This window comes from Phocoena sinus, chromosome 5, assembly GCF_008692025.1.
Source record: "Phocoena sinus isolate mPhoSin1 chromosome 5, mPhoSin1.pri, whole genome shotgun sequence".
Lineage (NCBI taxonomy): Eukaryota > Metazoa > Chordata > Mammalia > Artiodactyla > Phocoenidae > Phocoena > Phocoena sinus.
The window spans coordinates 50,246,621-50,266,502 of NC_045767.1; the positions used below are offsets into that span (position 1 = coordinate 50,246,621).

Here is a 19,882-nt window from a genome sequence, read left to right on the forward strand (position 1 = left end):
TAAGAAAAAAATTTTTTTGGCTTTGCCACACAGCACGCGAGATCTTAGTTCCTGGACCAGGGATTGAATACATGCCCCTTGCAGTGGAAGTGTGAAGTCTTAACCACTGGACCACCAGGGAAGTCCCTATTATGCCATCTTTGCTTTTAAGCTATTCTGATGTTCCTTTTCAGATTTTTGAAAGAAAAAGCTAATGTTCTTTAGTTATTGAATTCTAACATTATTGGTCAGAGATTGCCATCTGTATTTCTCCAGCTTTTTGAAATTTATGGCGACTTTATTTATGGACCAATTTGTGCTCAGCTTTCATGATGTTTTTGTTTGAATGAAAACAACGTATATTTTTCAATTGTAGCATTCATTATTGTGCAATGTCATATATATCAATTAGGTCAAGTTTGTTAATAAATGCTATACTTATTCTCTCTTGTTTCAGCTGCTGAGAGAGGTTTTAGTATCAAGGTTATTCTAACCATGTGAAATGAGTTGAGGAATTCTTTCTTTCTTATTTTTTGGAATAATTCATGAAAGAGTAGAGTTTATTGGTTTTGTTCTTTAAATGTTTGCTAGAACGTTGGTTGATTAAAACCCAAGGTGGAGTTTTGGGTTATGGAGGTGGATTTGTCAACTTTACATTTCAGTTGTGTCAATTTTGCTTCACATGTTTTGAAACCAGATTCTTAGATGCATACATATTTAAAACAGCATTGTTACTATGTGGTGACCCACCTTATCTCTAGTGCTTTTTTTGCCCTCCTTGAAGTCCTTTGCTTTTTTGGGGGGTGGATATCTTTCTCTATATTTTGACTTTCAATGTTTTTGTATTCTTATGTCTTAGGTGTGTTGGTTAACAGTATATCACTGAATTTAAAAAATATATATAGTCTGACAATCTCTGTCTTCTATCTGGGGAGTATAGCCCATTGACATATTGTTATAAGTGATTATATATCTTGTCATACCATCTTATTTTATGCTTTTATTTTTCTTATTTCTTTGTTTACTTTTTATTATTTTCCTGCACTCTTTTAAATGTATTTAGTTTTCCTCATTTAGCATAATGGTTAAGAGCATGGGCTCTGGAATTCAACTGTCTGAGTTAGAATCTCAGCTTTAGTACAAACTGATCTAGGCAAATTAATTTAACCTCTTCATTTCTCAGTTTCCTTACCCAAAAATGGGGATCATAATTGCAGTTACTCATAATATTGTTGCAAAGCATCAATATAAAATGCTTAGAACAGAGCCTGGCACAGACTTGCTATATATGTGTTGGACTTGTCTTTAAAAAGAAATTACATTTTTTTCTTTAAGTGCTTACCCTAGAAATTTTAACCTGAGTATAAAATATAACAAAGTAAAATGTTAATCAATATCGTTAGTCCCCTTCTAGACAGTATATGAATCTGAGAACACTTTAACTCTGATTTCTTACCTTGGTGCTTATATATATATATATTTATTTATTTATTTATTTTGGGGGGGCAGCATTTTAGTTCTATCTAGTTATTCTTTTTAATTCTCACAAAACACATTTTATTATTGTTTTATACTTTAACAGCTTGTTTAGATTATCCACATATTTAATGTCTGTTTTCTATGCCATCTTTTCTAATGTTTAATATAATTTCTTAAGTTCATCTTCATGCTAACTAAAGTTAATATAGCAAACTAGTTTAAAGAGTCAAAACAAGACTTTCAGAAACCATCAATCCCTTTTTCTCTTCCATGTTCCTCTCTCTAGAGGAAATCCCTTTTAATTCTTTTGGTTAATCCTTTTGGCATTGACTTCTATATCTTAAATATCATGCTTATATTACTAGTTTTTGAGTTTTTTTTCCTGTTGTAGGCATAATCTATTGACTTCTGCCTGTGAAAGATGAAGATTTACCCATTTGTCCATTTTTTCTCCCTCTCCCTTCCCACTTTCACCACCCCCGTGCACAATTAGAATGGGAATAATTGCTAAGTTGTTACAAAGTTTCAGTTTTGCACAATGAAAAGAGTTCTGGAGATAGATGGTGATGATCGCCCAACAATGTGAATACACTTAATGCCACATAACTGTGCCCTTAAACATGGTTGAGGTGGTAAGCTTTGTGTGACGTGTATTTTACCCCAATTAGAAATATTCTTGTCAGCTAGAGGGTCTACTGAAATGTGTGTAGCTTAAATGAAGAAGCGTGGGTGGGATAAAGATGAAACAAGGTTGGCAAAAGTTGGAAACTGCTGAAGCTGAACCAGGGGTACATGGGGCTTCACTGTAGTATTGTGCATGTTGACAATTCTCTAGTAAATTTTTAAAATTTGAAAAAAAATCAAACTAAATATTCTAGTAGTATAATATTCTTGAAGAAATATTTCCCATAGCTATGGGAAATAGGCTGGTTTCCCAGGGACTGGTTACTCCTTGGGTTTGCTGCACAGCTACATCATTCCACAGACTTCTTCTGCTAGATTCCTCATTTCCTGGATCCTGGATCTTTCTCTTTCTTGTTGTACATCATTGTTTTGGAGAAATTTATCCTCCAGTAATATCCAATGAGAGGAAAAAGTTTTCCCAGTATCCTGTGAGAGCTCGTATGTCTGCTAAAATCTTTTTCCATTCTCACACTTAATTAATGGTTTGAGAGCTGAGTTGTGGTTACAAATATCGAGGAGTAATTTCTCACCCACAGGCTAGCTGCTTTGTTGTCTCTTTCTTAGGCAGAGCTTGTTGTTTATTCTGGCACTGTATGTGAAGTCCTTGCATCATCAGACTTATGTGAGTATCTTACCACAGGCTTCCCATTTTGGTGAGCTTTAGACTTTGTCTCTTTTCTCCTTTGTCCCACAGGCCATTAAAATGCAAGCTCACATCATCTGGGCTTCTCAGATGCTCTCAGGACAAAAGCCTATATCGCTACTCACTTATGCTTCTGAATTACCTCTCACTTTGATTTTGGGTTCCCTAACATCCTGCCAGATCGATGGCACATTTAACAATACATTTCCCATATTCCATCCGGCAATCGTAGTTGTTTGAAGGATAGCTCAGGGTATGTAGTCTGCCTGGAAACGGTAGTCTTGTTCCTCATAAAGAACAATGAACTTTTAATATGTGGACATAATTACATCTTGAGAAGATCCCTAATGAGCAAATGAGTCATTAATATCATTCATTCAGGAAAATTTACATTCAAGTACTAATGAGTACTGGCCACTATATACAATTTTTATTTTTTTAAAGGCCACTGTATATTTTTAAATCAAAATTTCACTTATAATGGTTACTTTGCAATTCATATTCTAGTTCTCATAGAAACAATGTTGTTTACGTATGCTTCATCTAGTATACATCTAGAATGTATACTACTACTACTCTATATAAGTACGTTTTCCTGCTAAATGACATTTACCTCTTGAAATTGTCAAAACTTGTTTTAAGCACTTCAGATGGACTGTTTTCCAAAATGTGTAGGTCATGTTATGCATTTCTTAGGCTTCATAAATTGAGTAGCACGGGCATCAGTTGACTCTTCCTTCATTAGTCAGTCATTATTACTAAAAGCAGTGTGGTCCAGTGGAAGGATTTGTACTTCAACATCAGACAGATCTGGAGACACATCTTGGTTCTACGTCTTACTAAGAGTGTGATCTTAGGCAAGTCACAATCAGTGATGTGGCGAAGCCAGCTTGTACTGGCTCACCAGTGCCTACTGTTAAGCTTTCAGCAATTTTATGAGCTGATTCTTAAACACAGCCAGCATTAAAAATTCAATTACATAAACTTATAAGTAAATAATTTATATTAAAAAGGGGTAATAAATACTCAAAATCCTTACTTCCTCAATATTTTACTACGTTTATTATTAGCTATGCCCTTGAAGCTGTTTAGATTTCTTGTATCTGTGTAGAAGAAATACTATATAATGATGTGCCACTGCTCATCTCTTTGCAACTCTGCCTTCAGTGCTGTCACATTGGTTGCTTGAAATTGGGCATGTGTAAGTATTTATACCGCAGATATTGGCAAGTGCTACAAGTCAATATTTGATGTTTTGTTGGTTGTCTGGACCTAAGAAAGTTACAGAAAAAATATTAATAATACAGAGTAAATGTGTGTCATGTCTGTAACTGTTACATTGTGAGTAGGACAAAAAATTCAAGGAAATAGTCTTCTGCTGTTTGAAAACTATTATCCAGTTCAGCAAAGAAGCTGCTCATGTCACTAATGAACAAGTGAAATTCTGGTACATCTTTGTTATTTTCCTTTCATTGTGCTTGTTAATTTAAGCAAAGATATCAGTCAACAGTCTGATACAGGACTACTCACACTTGTCAGATTGTACGTTGCAGTTTGGCTCCCGATATAAGAGGTTGGCAAAAATCTAAACAAGCATAGTATGAGAATCAATTGGCTATAAGGAATTTACAGTAAAAAGCATTGCATATTATTGCTTGGAGATGGTGTATTACACATCCTTTATATCAGTAAAATTTATAATAAACATATATACATATAGGTACATACATTTTTAACATATAGCCACTTGTTAATATTTACCAATACACTATGCCTAAACTCTCTGAGATTAAGCTTCTTCATTTATTGTAAATCTATTAACCCAAACTATAAGCACCATGCTTGGCCAAAATTGCATTTTAATATTCATACCTATTTCATTCTAAGATTGAATACTAGTATTCTTTTTCTTCCTCCCTCTAAACCTTATATACAGACATAACTTGAGAGCCATTGGGATGTATAAAACTTTTTGCCTCTATTTGACATGGCTCCAGAGTACAATTTATTTATTTATTTATTTATTTATTTATTTATTTATTTGAGGTACACGGGCCTCTCACTGCTGTGGTCGCTCCCGTTGCAGAGCACAGGCTCCAGACGCGCAGCCTCAGGGGCCATGGCTCACGGGCCCAGCCGCTCCGTGGCATGTGGGATCCTCCCTGACCAGGGCACGAACCTGCGTCCCCTGCATCGGCAGGCGGACTCTCAACCACTGCGCCACCAGGGAAGCCCCCAGAGTACAATTTTTAATATTCATGATTTCTGTGTATAGATCTTTAGTACCCTACCTTGATATCAACTGTCATTTTTGCTTTTGTCAGAGCTCCTTCTTTTAGCAGCCTCTCCTGTCTCCTCATGGTTCTCTCCCATAAATTATAGCCCAGGTTGTCTTTTTGTTGGTCTGGAGACTACATCTAATCCTATTAGAATCGTGCAAAAAATATGAGTAAGTAAATGCTAAATGAGGATCTAAAAAACTTTTCTATAATTGCTTTAGTCTATTTACTCTAGCTGTGACTTCCTTTCTTACATGAAAGTCATTACGAAATATTTTAGGTATATAAAAAGGATTGTGGATAATGTAATCAACAGCCTCTCATATACCTGTTAGCCAGCTTAAGGAGTGAAACATAAGAGACGCAAAGGGCCCTCAGGCTCCTCCTTGTTTCCGTTTCCCTCCATTTTCTACCCAAAGGCAGCCACCAGCCTGAACTGATCATCCCCAGGCATGCTGTTGTATGTTCACCTCATATGTATATGTTCAGAAAATCCATGATTTGTTTTACATATTTTGCATAAAACATGATAAAAGTACTGCATATATTCTTTTTAAAATTAATAACCTTTATATTTTAGAGCAATTTTAGATTTATAGAAAAATTGAGCAGAAAGTACAGAGTTCTCATATATCCCATTCCTCCAATTTCCCCTACCGTTAACATCTAGCATCAGTGTGGGATGTTGGTTACAAATGATGGGCGAATATTGATACATTAGTATTAAATAAAGTTCATAGTTTATGGGTTTTGACAAATGTATAATGTCATGTATCCACTATTACAGTATCATACAGAATACAGTCCACCCATGAACAAGTCAGGGTTAGGGGACCAGACCCACAGCACAGTGGAAAATCCATATACAGTTTTAGTAGTTTCACTTCCTTAAAAATCTCCTGTGCTCCCTGTATTCATTCCTGTATACATTCTTTTGAATCTTGATTTGTTGTTGTTGTTGTTTAATATTATAGTTTTGAGGATGTCTTAGTCCATTTGGACTGATCTAACAAAATACCATAAACTAGGGGCTTTATAAGAAACAAACATTTATTCTTCACAGTTCTGGATGTTGGGGATTAGGGTGCCAGCATGGCCAGGTGAGGGCCCTCTTCCACATTACAGACTTCTTGTATCCTCACGGGGCAGAAGGAGCTAGGGAACATGGTGGGGTCTCCTTTTAGGAGCACTTATCTCATTCAGGAGGGCTCCACTCTCATGACTTAAGCACCTCCCAGAGGCCGCACTTCCTAATACCATCACATTGGGTGTTAGGATTTCAGCCTCTGGATTTGAGGGGACACAGACATTCAGACCAGAGAAGAGGGGTATCTATCCTCTGATTCATTCACTTTAATAGCTGATTAGTGTTTCCTCTCTATGGATATACCAAAAATTAATGATCTGTTCTACTGTTGGTAGGAAATAGGTTGTTTCCAGGATTTTGTTATTACAGAAAACTCTGCCTCCATAATCTCATATAATCTCTTTGTGAAAATACATGAGCGTTCCTCTAAGGTATGTCCTTAGAAGTAGAATTAGGGAGTCATGAGATTTTTAACATTACCCCTTTATACCATAAAATGGATTCTAACTACCATTTTAAACAAAATTTCTATGTGAATAGGGATTTCAAATCTAATGTAATTTTTTACCTTCTGTCCCTTTAATGTGTGACACTCTTTCTTACCTCTGGGCTTATTCTGACCCTGGCTCCTCCTTTTTTAAATTTTCCCCCCACTCCCACCTCTGAGAAATTCACCTTGATGAGTCAACATTTCCTTTAGATTTCAGCCTAGAAGCCATTTCTCTAAGAGACTTCGAACTCCTGCCCACATCTGGATAAACGCCCCTCCCTGGCTTTCATACAATGGTCCTTACGTTAGCTGTTTTATAATTGCGTGTAAGTTCTCCAAGGATGCGGAGCACAGCAGAGTTCACCATGATAGCCACTGTGCTTAGCGTAGAGCCTGACACATTGCATTTGCTGAATTAAGGGAGGTATGAAGGAATGAATGTAGGATACCAATATCATCCCAACAATGGCAAAAACTAACCTCCTCTCCACAATAGTTGACTAGACCATCTCAGGCTCCATGGTCAGATGACAGGAGGATAGGGTTCAGGTGTCAGGGGTCAAAGATAAGGTCCCGAGACTGCTTTGTGCACAACAAGGACAAGGCATGTCAGTCATGGCCAGGAGAAATGTTCACAAGGAGGAGATGTTTTCAATTCAGACACTCATAAGCTGAGCCTTGCCTCTGTCTACCAGCTGGGAGATCTTCAGATAATGAACCGTGAAAGCCTGCTATGCCACAGCATTATGCAACAATTTTTCATTTGCCACCAGTCAGCTTCAGGGATCAAGGACAGCTGAACACATAACCCACTCATGCATGTTATTTTAAAGGCATGTTTTAAAGTTACCAATATGATACATTGAGTTAATGAGGGATGTTCTTTGGGTGACAAATATTTACATTCCACATATGCCTCTTGATGTCAAGAGTGTAACTGTTTCATTTTCTTCTTTTTCTCAGGAGGCTGGGATACAGATGGAAAAGGCCCTTGTGTCTGGGACACATTCACCCATCAGGGAAGAGACAGAGTTTTCAAGAACCAGACTGGCGATGTAGCTTGTGGCAGCTACACTCTGTGGGAGGAAGATTTGAAATGTATCAAACAGCTTGGATTGACTCATTACTGCTTCTCTCTTTCCTGGTCACGTCTGTTACCTGATGGGACGACAGGTTTCATCAACCAGAAAGGCAAGTGTTTCTTAAAAATAGAAGGTTGCAGCTTTAATTCAAGGTTATTGCTACAGCCTGGCATAATTAATCCAGGATTCTGTTCTGCAGTGTTGCTTTGAAATTGCAAGTTTTTAGAGTGATTATAGGATAAATTTTTTGAAATGGGTTTGCATTAGCTTTCTCAGGACTATTATGGCTTCCCTCAACTGGAGATCTTTGTTAGGAGGGGTGGAAATAGATGGGCAGGAAGGGGGTTGGAATAAGTGTTTTATTTATGCAAGAGGTTATTTGACTGTTGACCTGAAGGTGAATTTCCAGAAGTTGTGTATAAACGATTTTCAGTTGTGTTATGCTGGGATGAGTCATGAAGAGCCCTGCGGAACTTGAGAAGATTCTGAGCATTTCAATTGAAGCTGAATTAGTGGAGCTAATTAACTAACACAGAGGTTAGCACCAGAGCCCCTGGAATCTGTTTACTTGGGATTAAGTGCCAGCAACGTCACACTATCTATGTAAGCATCTCCTGGGCATGGCTTGGTGCCTCAGTTTCCCCATGAGTAGAAAGGGATACTGTAATAGCTCCTACTTCAGAGTGTTGTTGGAAGATTAAATGAAATAATCTTTTAACGTGCTTTACACAGTTGTAGCTGGTATAGCGTAAAAGCATTCAGTGTTAGTTATTATTCGTATTATGCCTTGTAATGAAAAAGACTACTGTCCTTATTTATAAGGCATTTTACATACATTTTCTCTAAACCCCACAAATCAATGAGGAAGATATAAGTATCACATTTTACAGAGGTGCATGTTCAAATCCAGATATTTTGTAAATCTGTATTTTTTGGTGGATCTGGAATTTAAGCCTAAGGTCTGGCTAGCTCCTTCCACACAACAGGGTTGGCAGACTATGACCTGAGGCCAAACTTGGCCTGATTCCTATTTTGTTTAAATAAAGTTTTATTGCAATACAACCGTGCCCGTTCATTACGTATAGTTGGTTGCTTTCCCAATGTAATGGTAGAATTGAATAGTTGGGGCAAAGACCGTACAGCATGCAAAGCCTGAAATGTTTACTCTGTGGTCCTTTATAGGAAAAGCTTTGTAACCCCTGCATCACAATTTAAAGACTTCTTAGTAAAGAACCGTTATGGCTCCTTTGTTCTGGAAAAGATTTCACATTACTCCCAGGGTTGGGACTAGGTGAGGCAAGGAGGGACCTAACGTGGAAAATTTGAGAGGCATGTACTTTCAGCATCTCACAACTGCAAGGTTGTGCATGAGGTCACCTGCTTGCCTTGGTACACCTCCAGCCCAAAGGGCCGGCATAGATATTGAGGGGTTCTTTTTGAGTAAGTTATCTGATTTCCTACGTAGTAAGAACAACCTGTGGTAACAGTTCCTAGGTGGACTTGTGCACTTGCACAGTAAGGTGGGGAAATCTCTGCATTGTGAAATGGAACCACAATTTATACACTCACCCGTAGCACATGGCCTTAAAGTAGCCTCCCCCAGATAAGGACAATGCAAGATTAGCAGGTTCATGACTTGATTCTAAAGACATTAGCCTCTTTTTTTAACCACTCTTCGTTGAAGGTCTACTTTCTTGGCATCACCTGCCAGTTTTATTTTTTGACTTTGAACAGTAGGTAATTTGTTATTCAGTTTAAAAGTTAACTCTTAATTTCCCACCATTCTAATCCATCATCTGTACCCTCTCTTTTCTCTGGCACCATCATAACCCTCAAGGATTAAAAACTAAGAGTAATCTCTGAATCTTCTCGTTTCTTTGCTTCTTACATCTGATTGGTTGCCAAATATGATCCATTCTTCTTATGCCTTTTTAACTTCTCCCCTTCTAGCCTTCTTCTCTGTCCCTGCCCTGGTTTAGATGTTTTTGATATACCCTTGATGGTTATACCTACTTTCGCTCTCTTTCTTTGTCCTTTAATCCTTCATACAAAATGCCACCACAGCAATTTTCTGAAAGTTTGGCCCAAGTTATGGTGGCTTGCATCATCTCCTGCTAAAGCAAAGCAAGATAAAAAATTCTTTTTTGTCATTTAAACTCCTTCATATATCATTCCAGTTTTTGACTTAGTCTTAATTCACCTCTGAAGCATTCTAGGCTGAATCACCCATGCATGTGGTCCATGCAATTCCTCCACGCAAGGCCCTAAGCACATAACCCATTACTTACTAAACATGCTATGCGATTTTCCACCTTTGTAGAAATTTTCCCAAGCTCTTCCTCCTGCCTGGATTGGCCTTTTACAAAAACTCCCAACTATACCCGCTGAATGTTTATTCTACTGTTAAGGGCTAGCACAAATGTTTCCTCTTCTTTAGAGCCTTTCCCTATTCCAAGACAAAAGAAATCTTAAAAAAAAAATTCCCATAGCACATTGAAAAACTCTTAGGGTCTTTCTTATACTCTTTGCTCTTGGCATTATTAATTCCCCTGCTAGACTGTGAGCACTTTGAGTTTAATTCAACCCAACAAACATATATTAAGTGTCTACTGTGTGTCAGGGACTCTGTCTACATACTCATAATGAAGATAAGAGAATCCCTGGAATTTTTTACAGGATAAAAAGGAGATGATTCTGCCTTGTTCACCCCTGTGGCCTAGAACAGTGTCTTGCAGGGATGAATTCAGTAAACACTTAACTGAATTTAATTGAATTAGGTCAATAATAACCATACAGATCACTCTAAGGGCAGTAATGGTTGCCTTTTATTGAGCATGTAGTATGTGCAACTTACTATGCCAAGCACTGCACCTGCTTTTGCAAATTTAATGCTCCGAACAGCCCTGTGAAAGAGGGCCCTCCCTAAACAGAGGGAATCATGGTAATCTGGGGTGTAAGGCTGGGCATAAATTTGCCAAGATGACAAATTTAGTTAGAGCTGAGTTCAACCTAGGTCTGTCTGATGTCAAAAAGTAGGATCCAGACATTTACAACCTTAGCAAACCACTAGTATTCTTTGTGCTACAATTTCCCCGTTGGTAACATGAGGTGGAAGCACCGAATTACTAAAACTCTTTCCACTGTTCTAGCGTATGATTCTAGCAGTTTGGAGTTTTTAACTGAGCTTCCATTGGATGGTAAACAACATAAAAATTAAAAAAGAAAACCCTACCAACTTGTAATATAGGTCCATAATCCCTTATGTGAAGTTCTAAAATCCAAAAGGTTCTGAATATAGAATCCTTTTTAGTAAGTTTAGGTTTAGTAAGTTAGTAAGCTTTCTAAAACAGATTTAGCAGCAAAAGCTGACCTGAGTTGATGGGAAAGTTTTTTATCATCTCAGTTCATTTTGCTTGGTGAGATTATTTATCTATTTTACTGCAGAAATATTAAGGGATACTGACCCACACCCACTGGGGGTGTTAAACTTAATACATAATATGTACTCTTGTTTCTTTTCTAAAAATCCTCAAATTCTGAACACATGGCTGCCAAGATTTTCATATAAAGGATTGTGGACCCGTACCAATACGCCAACATATCCAGTTATTTAACACCAACTTAAGATACACGGGAGTTCATGGAGCTCACTGTAGATCAGGAATACAAGAGCAGGGCAGCAGAAAAGCTAGAGGGTAGTGGTGGTGGTGGCTGGAGTCACTGGGGCCACCTGGACAACGTGAAGGATTCACTTGTGCAATTCTCACATGGGGATCACGTGCTCCCAGCACTAAGCTTTTCATGTTTGGCACCAGCTTTTGTGAAGCCCATAGCTGATTAACATTACAGACTTTTCTATGAACAAAAAGGCAGTGGAAGTGCTTCCAGGAGGCAGAATTTCAATAAGTAGTTGCTCATTCTTGTGCAGTGATCTGTTGAAGCAATTGGAACTGTTTTAGATCAGAAAGGCCATCATTTGTTTTCTCTGTTTAAACATTTTCTCAAAGAGCATGTAAAGAATTAGAGAACCCTTGTCACTATCTTTTCCAAGAAACTCCTGTTTTTGTATTTGACTCCCTATTTTAAAGCTTGATGAGAGGACATTTAGAAACTTGTAAGTAAAATCCTGTGTTCCCAAGCTGGAAGAATATTTTACAAAATGTCACTGTTACACAGTCTTTCTCTTTCAAATGTCAAGTTTTTGAGGTTTAACAAGAAGAGATTGAGCTGGCAACTGAAAGCACATTTTTCTATATTTCTCAACTGTTCAAGTGCATTTTCATATCTGCCGCAAATGTAAGTTTCAGGTGATTAGCAAAAGACCCAAGTATTGGAAATAAAAAGGAAAAGGAATGGTTATGCAGAATTTCTTTTGCACTTTAAGATTTAAAACATGAGCACAGTTAGCAGGAATGGTAGTTAAGTAAATAACTAAAGAAACATTTATTAATCTCCTACTCTAAGTTGGGCAGTGAGGTAGGCTGAATAATAGCCCCTCAAAGTGTCCATGTCTTAATTCTTAGAAACTGTGAATATATTATCTTACATGGTAAAAGGGACTTTACAGATGTGATTAAGTTAAGGATCTTTAGATGGGAAGATTATCCTGGATTATCTGGATGGTACCACTGTAATCACACAGATCCTTAAAAAAGGGAGGAAAGAGGATCAGAGCCAGAGAGAGAAGATATAAGGACTGAAGCAGAGGTCAGACAGGAGACAAGGTGTTTCAGTGCTGGCTTTGATGATGGAAGAAGGGGCCACGAGCCTCTAGAAGCTGGAAAAGGCAAGGAAATGGATTCTTCTTGAGAGCCTTCAGGAGGAATACAGCTCTGCTGACATCTTGATTTTAGCTCAGTGAGAACCATTTTGGACATCTGATGCCCAGAACTGTAAGATAATAACTCGGTGTTGGTTTAGGCCATTACATTTGTGGTAATTTATTACCGCAGCAATAGGAAACTAACACAGTCAGTTTGTCAAGAGAAGATAGGTCAGTGAGAGAAATGGGTGGTGTGGGTCTAGCAAGGAGTGAACCTAGAGAGTTATGTGTTTGACACATGGTGGGCACTTGGTCCAAATTAATTCTATGTTAAGACATTTACAGTTTGACTAGGAGAGTTCCAGTGTAGTTATTTTATGGACTGAGACACCATCTTTGCAAGTTTCAGCCACATCCCCTTCTAAGCAAATGTCCCCATTTCTTTGTTCTACAGAATCCTGCTCTGCTCTTGGCCGCAGCTGACTGGATGAGGGAAAGACTTATTTTCCTGTGACATATAATTTGTTTAACTTCATTAAAAAAGATAATCCTGCTCAACTGCCTTCCTCTCTCAGGGATGTTTGGAATTGAGGAGCTGAGAGGCTGAGTTGGTGGGTGGTAGGCACTAGGGTTATGAGGTGGCCTTGGCAGATGGGATGGCCATTTTGAGACCATAGCAAATTGGATGCACAAAGGAAGCTGGTTCTTTGAGCAGGAGAGGAATGGAGTAGATGTGTTGAGAGAAGTTGGGATGGGAGACATCAGTCTTTCCTGAGAGGCAAGATTTTCTCAGCTCCCAGCTTTAATTCCTTGAAGTTCCAGTGTGATTTTTTTTCCTGTCATTGGGTATCTGACATCACTCATTTCAAATAATGTCCACTGCATCACATACTAACCAACCTTCTACCTCTAATGTCACCTTTACATTTGAGTTAATGTGAGTGGGCTTCTTTTCCCTATTTCCAAAAGACCTTTAACTTAAATATGCTTCATATTTTCAAAGATCAAATAAGAAGTGGGTTTAATTAAAACAGAGATGGGGGCTTCCCTGGTGGCGCAGTGGTTGAGAGTCCGCCTGCCGATGCAGGGGACACGGGTTCGTGCCCCGGTCCGGGAGGATCCCACATGCCGCGGAGCGGCTGGGCCCGTGAGCCACACCTACTGAGCCTGCGCGTCTGGAGCCTGTGCTCCGCAGCAAGAAAGGCCGCGATAGTGAGAGGCCTGCGCACCGTGATGAAGAGTGGCCCCCCGCTTGCCACGACTAAAGAAAGCCCTCGCACAGAAACGAAGACCCAACCCAGCAAAAATAAATTAATTAATAAACTCCTACCCCCAACAACAAAAAAAAAAAAAAAAAAAAAAAGTGACCATGGGGAGGAGTTAATAAACTGAAATAAAAAAAAAAAAAAAAAAAAAAACAGAGATGATGTAGTAACTATGAAAGAAGGCTGTGGAGATTTTAATACTGAAAATAACCCGGCCCTAAATATCCAGATGCAGAACAGGGTCCAAATGACCTCTCAGGGTTTCATGCTCCCTAGATTAGTAACAGATGATCATTTAAAAATACATGTTCATGCATAGAATTAGTTACCCTGAATTGTATGAGTCTGATAAAGCTAAAGCACTCTCTGTTCTCATTCAAAGCTTAAACACTCCTGAGGTGGCACTATTAATATTCCTCTTTTACAGATGAGGAAACGTGGGTGTAGGGAGGCCACGTGATTTGTCCACAGTCCCTTGACTGAATTGTCTGACTCCAGAGCTCTGCTCTTAAAAGCCTCACTCCACTGCCTCATGGGAAAGTTTCATTACAACACGGAATAAACTGTACAAACCAGAAGTAAAGTGCTCAGTTCTGGGATGATAAATATTAAGTATGCAATGCTTTGTTGCTCTGCCATGTTGACGAGTAAAACAAAGTTTTACTTAAAAACTTTTGACTTCAATTCAATTGCAGATCATCATGTTGTTTGAATTACATTGATTGCCGTCATTAATGATAGTGCCGTATCTAATGATGCTTATAAATCATTGATTATTCCAGAAATTAAAAATAAAAAACCCTGATATTATGAATCAGCTCCAAAGTGGTGATTATTAAGGCTAGGGAAGCAGTATCACCATGTTTCTGGATCTGAAACATTTGCGTGAGAAGGGGAATGTTGTAGTGGGAACAGCTCAGTCTTTGTAGTGAGACAGACTGGCTTCAAATGTTGGCTGTGCCATCTGACAACATTGTCGCTTTATGTCCGGTACTCACTCTCTGAATCTCAGTTTTTTCATATGTTTATTGAGACTAAAAATGCCCACCTCGGGGCTTCCCTGGTGGTGCAGTGGTTGAGAGTCCGCCTGCCGATGCAGGGGATGCGGGTTCGTGCCCCGGTCCGGGAAGATCCCACATGCCGCGGAGCGGCTGGGCCCGTGAGCCATGGCCGCTGAGCCTGCGCATCCGGAGCCTGTGCTCCGCAACGGGAGAGGCCACAGCAGTGAGAGGCCCGCGTACCGCAAAAAAAAAAAAAAAAAAAAAAAAAAAATGCCCACCTCTTGTGCTTAGTGCGGGGATTAAACAAAATGTGTGATGTTATGTACATATAGTATGAATGCAAAACATTAAAGCTGATATTATTTTTATATTCAAAGCCAATGGAAGGCGTTGGCTATAAAAACCTTAACACAGTCTAGTACCAAGATGATCCCATCATACAAATCTTTGGATATTCCATTTTACAAGTGAGGAAATGTGGGCTTGCAGAGGCCCAGAGATGGGATGGCAGAGTGCTCTTTTAGTGAGAGAGGAAAGAAAAGCTTTATAAACTTTGGTGGGTATACTAGTTTTCCTTGGCTGATGCAACAAATTATTACAAGCTTACTTGCTTAAAACAATACAAATTTATCACCTTAGAGTTATGTAGGTCAGAAGTCTGACACAGGTCTCTCCTGGATGAAACCACAGTGCTTACCAGGGCTGCAATTCTTTTTCAAAGATCTAAAGGAGAGTCTGCTTCTTGGCTCATTTAGTTTGTTGGTAGAATTCAGTTTCTTGTGGTTGTAGGACTGAAGTCTCCATTTCCTTGATGACTGTGAGCTGAGGATCATTTTCAGCTTCTAGAGGCTACCTGCATTCTTGGCTGGTAGCTCCCTTCTTCCATCTTCAAAGCCAGCAATAGTAGGTTGAGTCCCTCTCATGCTGCCATCTCTTGTGCCTCTTCTTCTGTTGCTGCATCTCTTCGATCCACTCTTCTGCCATCCTCTTTCACTTCTAAGGACTCATGCAGCTAGATTGGGCCCACTTGAACAATCTAGAGAAATCTTCCCATCTCAAGATCCTTAACCTGAATTACATCTGCAAAGTCCCTTTGCAGTAACATAAAAAGTAAAGTAACATATTCACATATTCTATGGATTACTGCACGGACATCTTGTGGGGCTGGGGTGGGGGTGGTAGCTTATTATGTCCACCCAGAGAGTAATGGCATACAAAAGGGCCTTCCAAGTATGGAGTTGTAATGCACGATTCACATTATGTTCATGCTTGCAAAATAAGTGAGCTGTTGTTAAAAATTACCCGCTCTTACAGACAGATAGGCAGACAACACGTGCCCTTGCATAATTTGGCTTCTGCTTACCCTGCTTACCTCTCACTATTCTTATTGCTCTTCTGCTGAGCTGTACACCCTCCTTCTGGTGAACTTGCAGTTCCCAGGAGAGAATGAATACACAAACAAACAAAAGCCAGGCCATACATGACAACAGAACTCTGATCCACAAGAGAAGCTCAGGAAGCCAGACGACACCCACTGCAGCAGTTGGCCTAGAATAGTCAGAATGTGGTCAACAACTGCCAGCTTCTCTAGTTTTTGCTCCTTTGTCCCCTACTTTGAACTTAGAACCAACCGGAAAAAGCCAAATATGCTTCCCAAACCGATTGCCTGGGATGCCCTTGTTCTAGTTAGCCTACCTCCAGCCTCCCTGTGCCAACAACCTTCAATCAAAAGTACCTGAATCCTCCCCCATTTTTTTTTTAATAATAAAGCTTTCCTGCTTCCCTGATAGCCTTTAATTATCTGCCAAATGCAAGTGATAATGGCTGACTCCTTGCTACAACAAACTTGGAATAAGTAAGCTGCTCACATTTGGGTGGGCTTTGTTTATTTCCATTCCTCCTTTAGACTTTTGCACATTTGTTTCCCTTTCTTCTCTTCCTGGATCACTCCTCCTTGCCTTATGTGGGTCATTTATTTTCATCTTTTGAAAATCAGCTCAGATGTCACTCATGACAATAATAATCATTATTAGGATGATAGCTAACTATGCCAAGAACTGTTCTAAGCATATTCAGTTTATCAGCTCATTAAATTCTCACAACAATTATTGAAATACATTTCTATTATTGTCCACATTTTACAGGCAAGGAAAGATAATTCAGAGAGAGAAAGTAACTTGCCCGAGGTCACCAAACTAGTGGGTGAAGGCCTTGGGATAGAACTTAGGTAGCCTGTCACCATAGTTCACTTTTTAAACCATTATGCTACATTGCTTTCCGAATGTATTTCCAGATGCCCTCAGTTTGGGATAAGGACTCCTTATCATATGTTTAAATAGCATTCTGTACTTTATTTTTAATAATAACATTGTATGATAATTGCTTATGAATTTGTCTGTAGTCCCAACTAAAATTTAAGTTTTCTTTGGACAAGGACAATGTTTATCTTACGTTTGTAAGTCCAGCATATAGTAGTTTCTCTATAAATATGTATTTGAGGAATGAATAAATTAATGATTGAATGAATGAAACACATGCAAAAATCTAAATTATTATATTTAAAATTGGTAGATAATAAGTTAAAAAAAAGAGAGATAAAGGGACCCTGCTTCTATGCAAACTTTGAATGCAATACAATTCTACATATGAATTTAGTTATATTCACAACCTCTCAAAACAGGACGGCTTCTCTTCTTTGCTTAGTTTCCCTCCATACTCTTAGACATACAATCAAATGAAGAACTAATATCAGCCTTTCCTCAGAAAGTCTCTTCCAAGTTGACAGTCATTGTTAGGTTAGACCCAGCATCTTCTTGGCGTTGGTTTCTAAGGCAGAACATGTCCGACTTAATAACATTCTTCTGAACTCTGCCACATCCAAAAACTCTCTCTCTCACACAGGCAGTGCTGGGAGAATCAGCTGAGAGCCAAGGGTAGCTGTGTATTCCCATGGACTATGTCAGAAATTTAGAGCAAACTCCCCAACTGAGCATTCCTTAATGTGTCACGCCCCTGGCTCACTGCCCTTGTAACCCACACTCTGGGACCGATGCTGAGCCCTTGTGCATGATCGGTGGGTCTCTCTTCCTAGACTTGTGAGACTGATGGGTCTGGAGAAGCACTAAGGCAGCCATTGGGTCCAATTTCTTTACTTATATTGAATACTTTTGAAATCTGTTCATTCATTCAACAGCTATTTATTGAGTCTCTACTAAATTTCTGGGATTGTCCCAGGATTTGGGGGATCCAGAGATAAATTAGATAGATAAGGCCCTTATTATCAGGGGGCTTGTATTCAAGTGGAGTTGATCTACATACAAGCAAATAAAATAAATTCTTTTTTTTAATATGAACATATAAATTTATAATTTTTAATTGAAGTAGATTTACAGTGTTGTGTTAGTTACACAGCAAAGTGATTCAGTTATACATATGTATCTATTTTTTCAGAATAATTTCCCTTATAGGTTAGGATAAAATATTGAGTATAGTTCTCTGTGCTTCACAGTAGGTCTTTGTTGGTTATCTGTTTTATATATAGTAGTGTGTATATGTTAATCCCAAACTCCTAATTTATCCTTCCCCCCTACAAATAAAATAATATCAATAAGCATGCCAATAACACAAAGTTAAGTGCTACCGACTTGCCCAAGTGAATCCCTTTCAGAACATACATCTTCCACAATCGTGTTGCCCCATCACATTTCCCTCTCTGATCAGCCAGTCTTCCTTGCACTTCTTCATGTTTCCTCCCAGCCTTTAATTGATTATAGGTAGAAAGTAATGAACCTTATTTTGGTTTAAAGTTATTTGGGATACTATTATTCCCGATCCTCTCCCAATCCTTATTTACTGTCAATGTACTAAAAATAACTTTTCTTATGCTTTCTTTTATTTTTCTCCTAGGAATTGACTATTACAACAAGATCATTGATGATTTGTTAACAAATGGGGTCACGCCCATAGTGACCCTCTATTACTTTGATTTGCCTCAGGCCTTGGAAGACCAAGGAGGTTGGTTGTCAGAGGCAATCGTTGAACCCTTCGACAAATATGCCGAGTTTTGCTTCAGTACATGTGGGGATCGAGTCAAGCAGTGGATCACTGTAAATGAGCCTAATATTTTTGCCCTGCTGGCATGTGAGTTTGGTGCATTTCCTCTTGGTGTGCCTTACGTTGGAACTAAAGTTTTATCAGGCAGCTCATAATTTGATTAAAGCTCATGCCAGATCCTGGCACAGCTATGAATCCTTATTCTGATAAGAGCAGAAAGGTATGGTGTCTCTCAATTTTTGCTGGCTGGGTGGAACCAGCAGATCCCAACTCAGTGTCTGACCAGGAAGCAGCTAAAAGAGCCGTGGCTTTCCAATTGGATTTCTTTGCTAAGCCCATATTTATTGACGGCGATTATCCTGAAATTGTCAAGTCACAGGTTGCCCTCACGAGTAAAAAGCAAGTTTATCCATCGTCCAGGCTTCCAGAATTTACAGAAGAGAATAAAGTGATCAAAGGCACTGCTGATTTCTTTGCTGTGCAGAATTATACGACTTGCTGAGTCAAGTACCAGGAGAATAAGAAAGGAGAACTGGGTTTACTCCAGGATGCGGAAGTTGAAGTTTTTCCAGACCCATCTTGTATAAGTTTGGATTGGGTCTATGTGTGCCACGGGGAATACGTCAACTACTGAAATACATTAAGGTAAATGCACCTTTTGTTTGCGTCCATGTGTATTCAAACATGGGAAGATGGGAAGACGGGCATGTTTCTGTGTGTATAAGAACCCGAACAAAGAATGATTTAGGCAATAGCATATACATTTGTTGGCCTGGGAAGAGATGATTAGGATTTAAGTCGATGGAGGTTAACTAGCTGATAAAGGGCTTCAAAGCTATTATTAAACTTAGGATTAAATTAAATCCTAAATTAAATTAAATTCAGTTGTGGCTACAGTAGCTTGGACATATTTTTCAGGCTGGGGTCACAACTGGAATTACTAAAAGGGATAATAATGGTTGAAGTAGCTGGATCCTTTTTGGGTCTCTGTTACACTGGATGGCATCCAGGTAGCTGAAATTAAAAAATTTAAGTTATCAGTTTTTAGGATCCCTGCTGTGTGGGGGGATAGAGGCTG

At 38.9% G+C, this 19,882-nt stretch overlaps 1 pseudogene; it reads left to right on the forward strand.

The window, feature by feature from the left end:
• LOC116753934 overlaps window positions 1-19,882 on the forward strand; it is a 154,463-nt pseudogene that overhangs the window by 40,942 nt on the left and 93,639 nt on the right.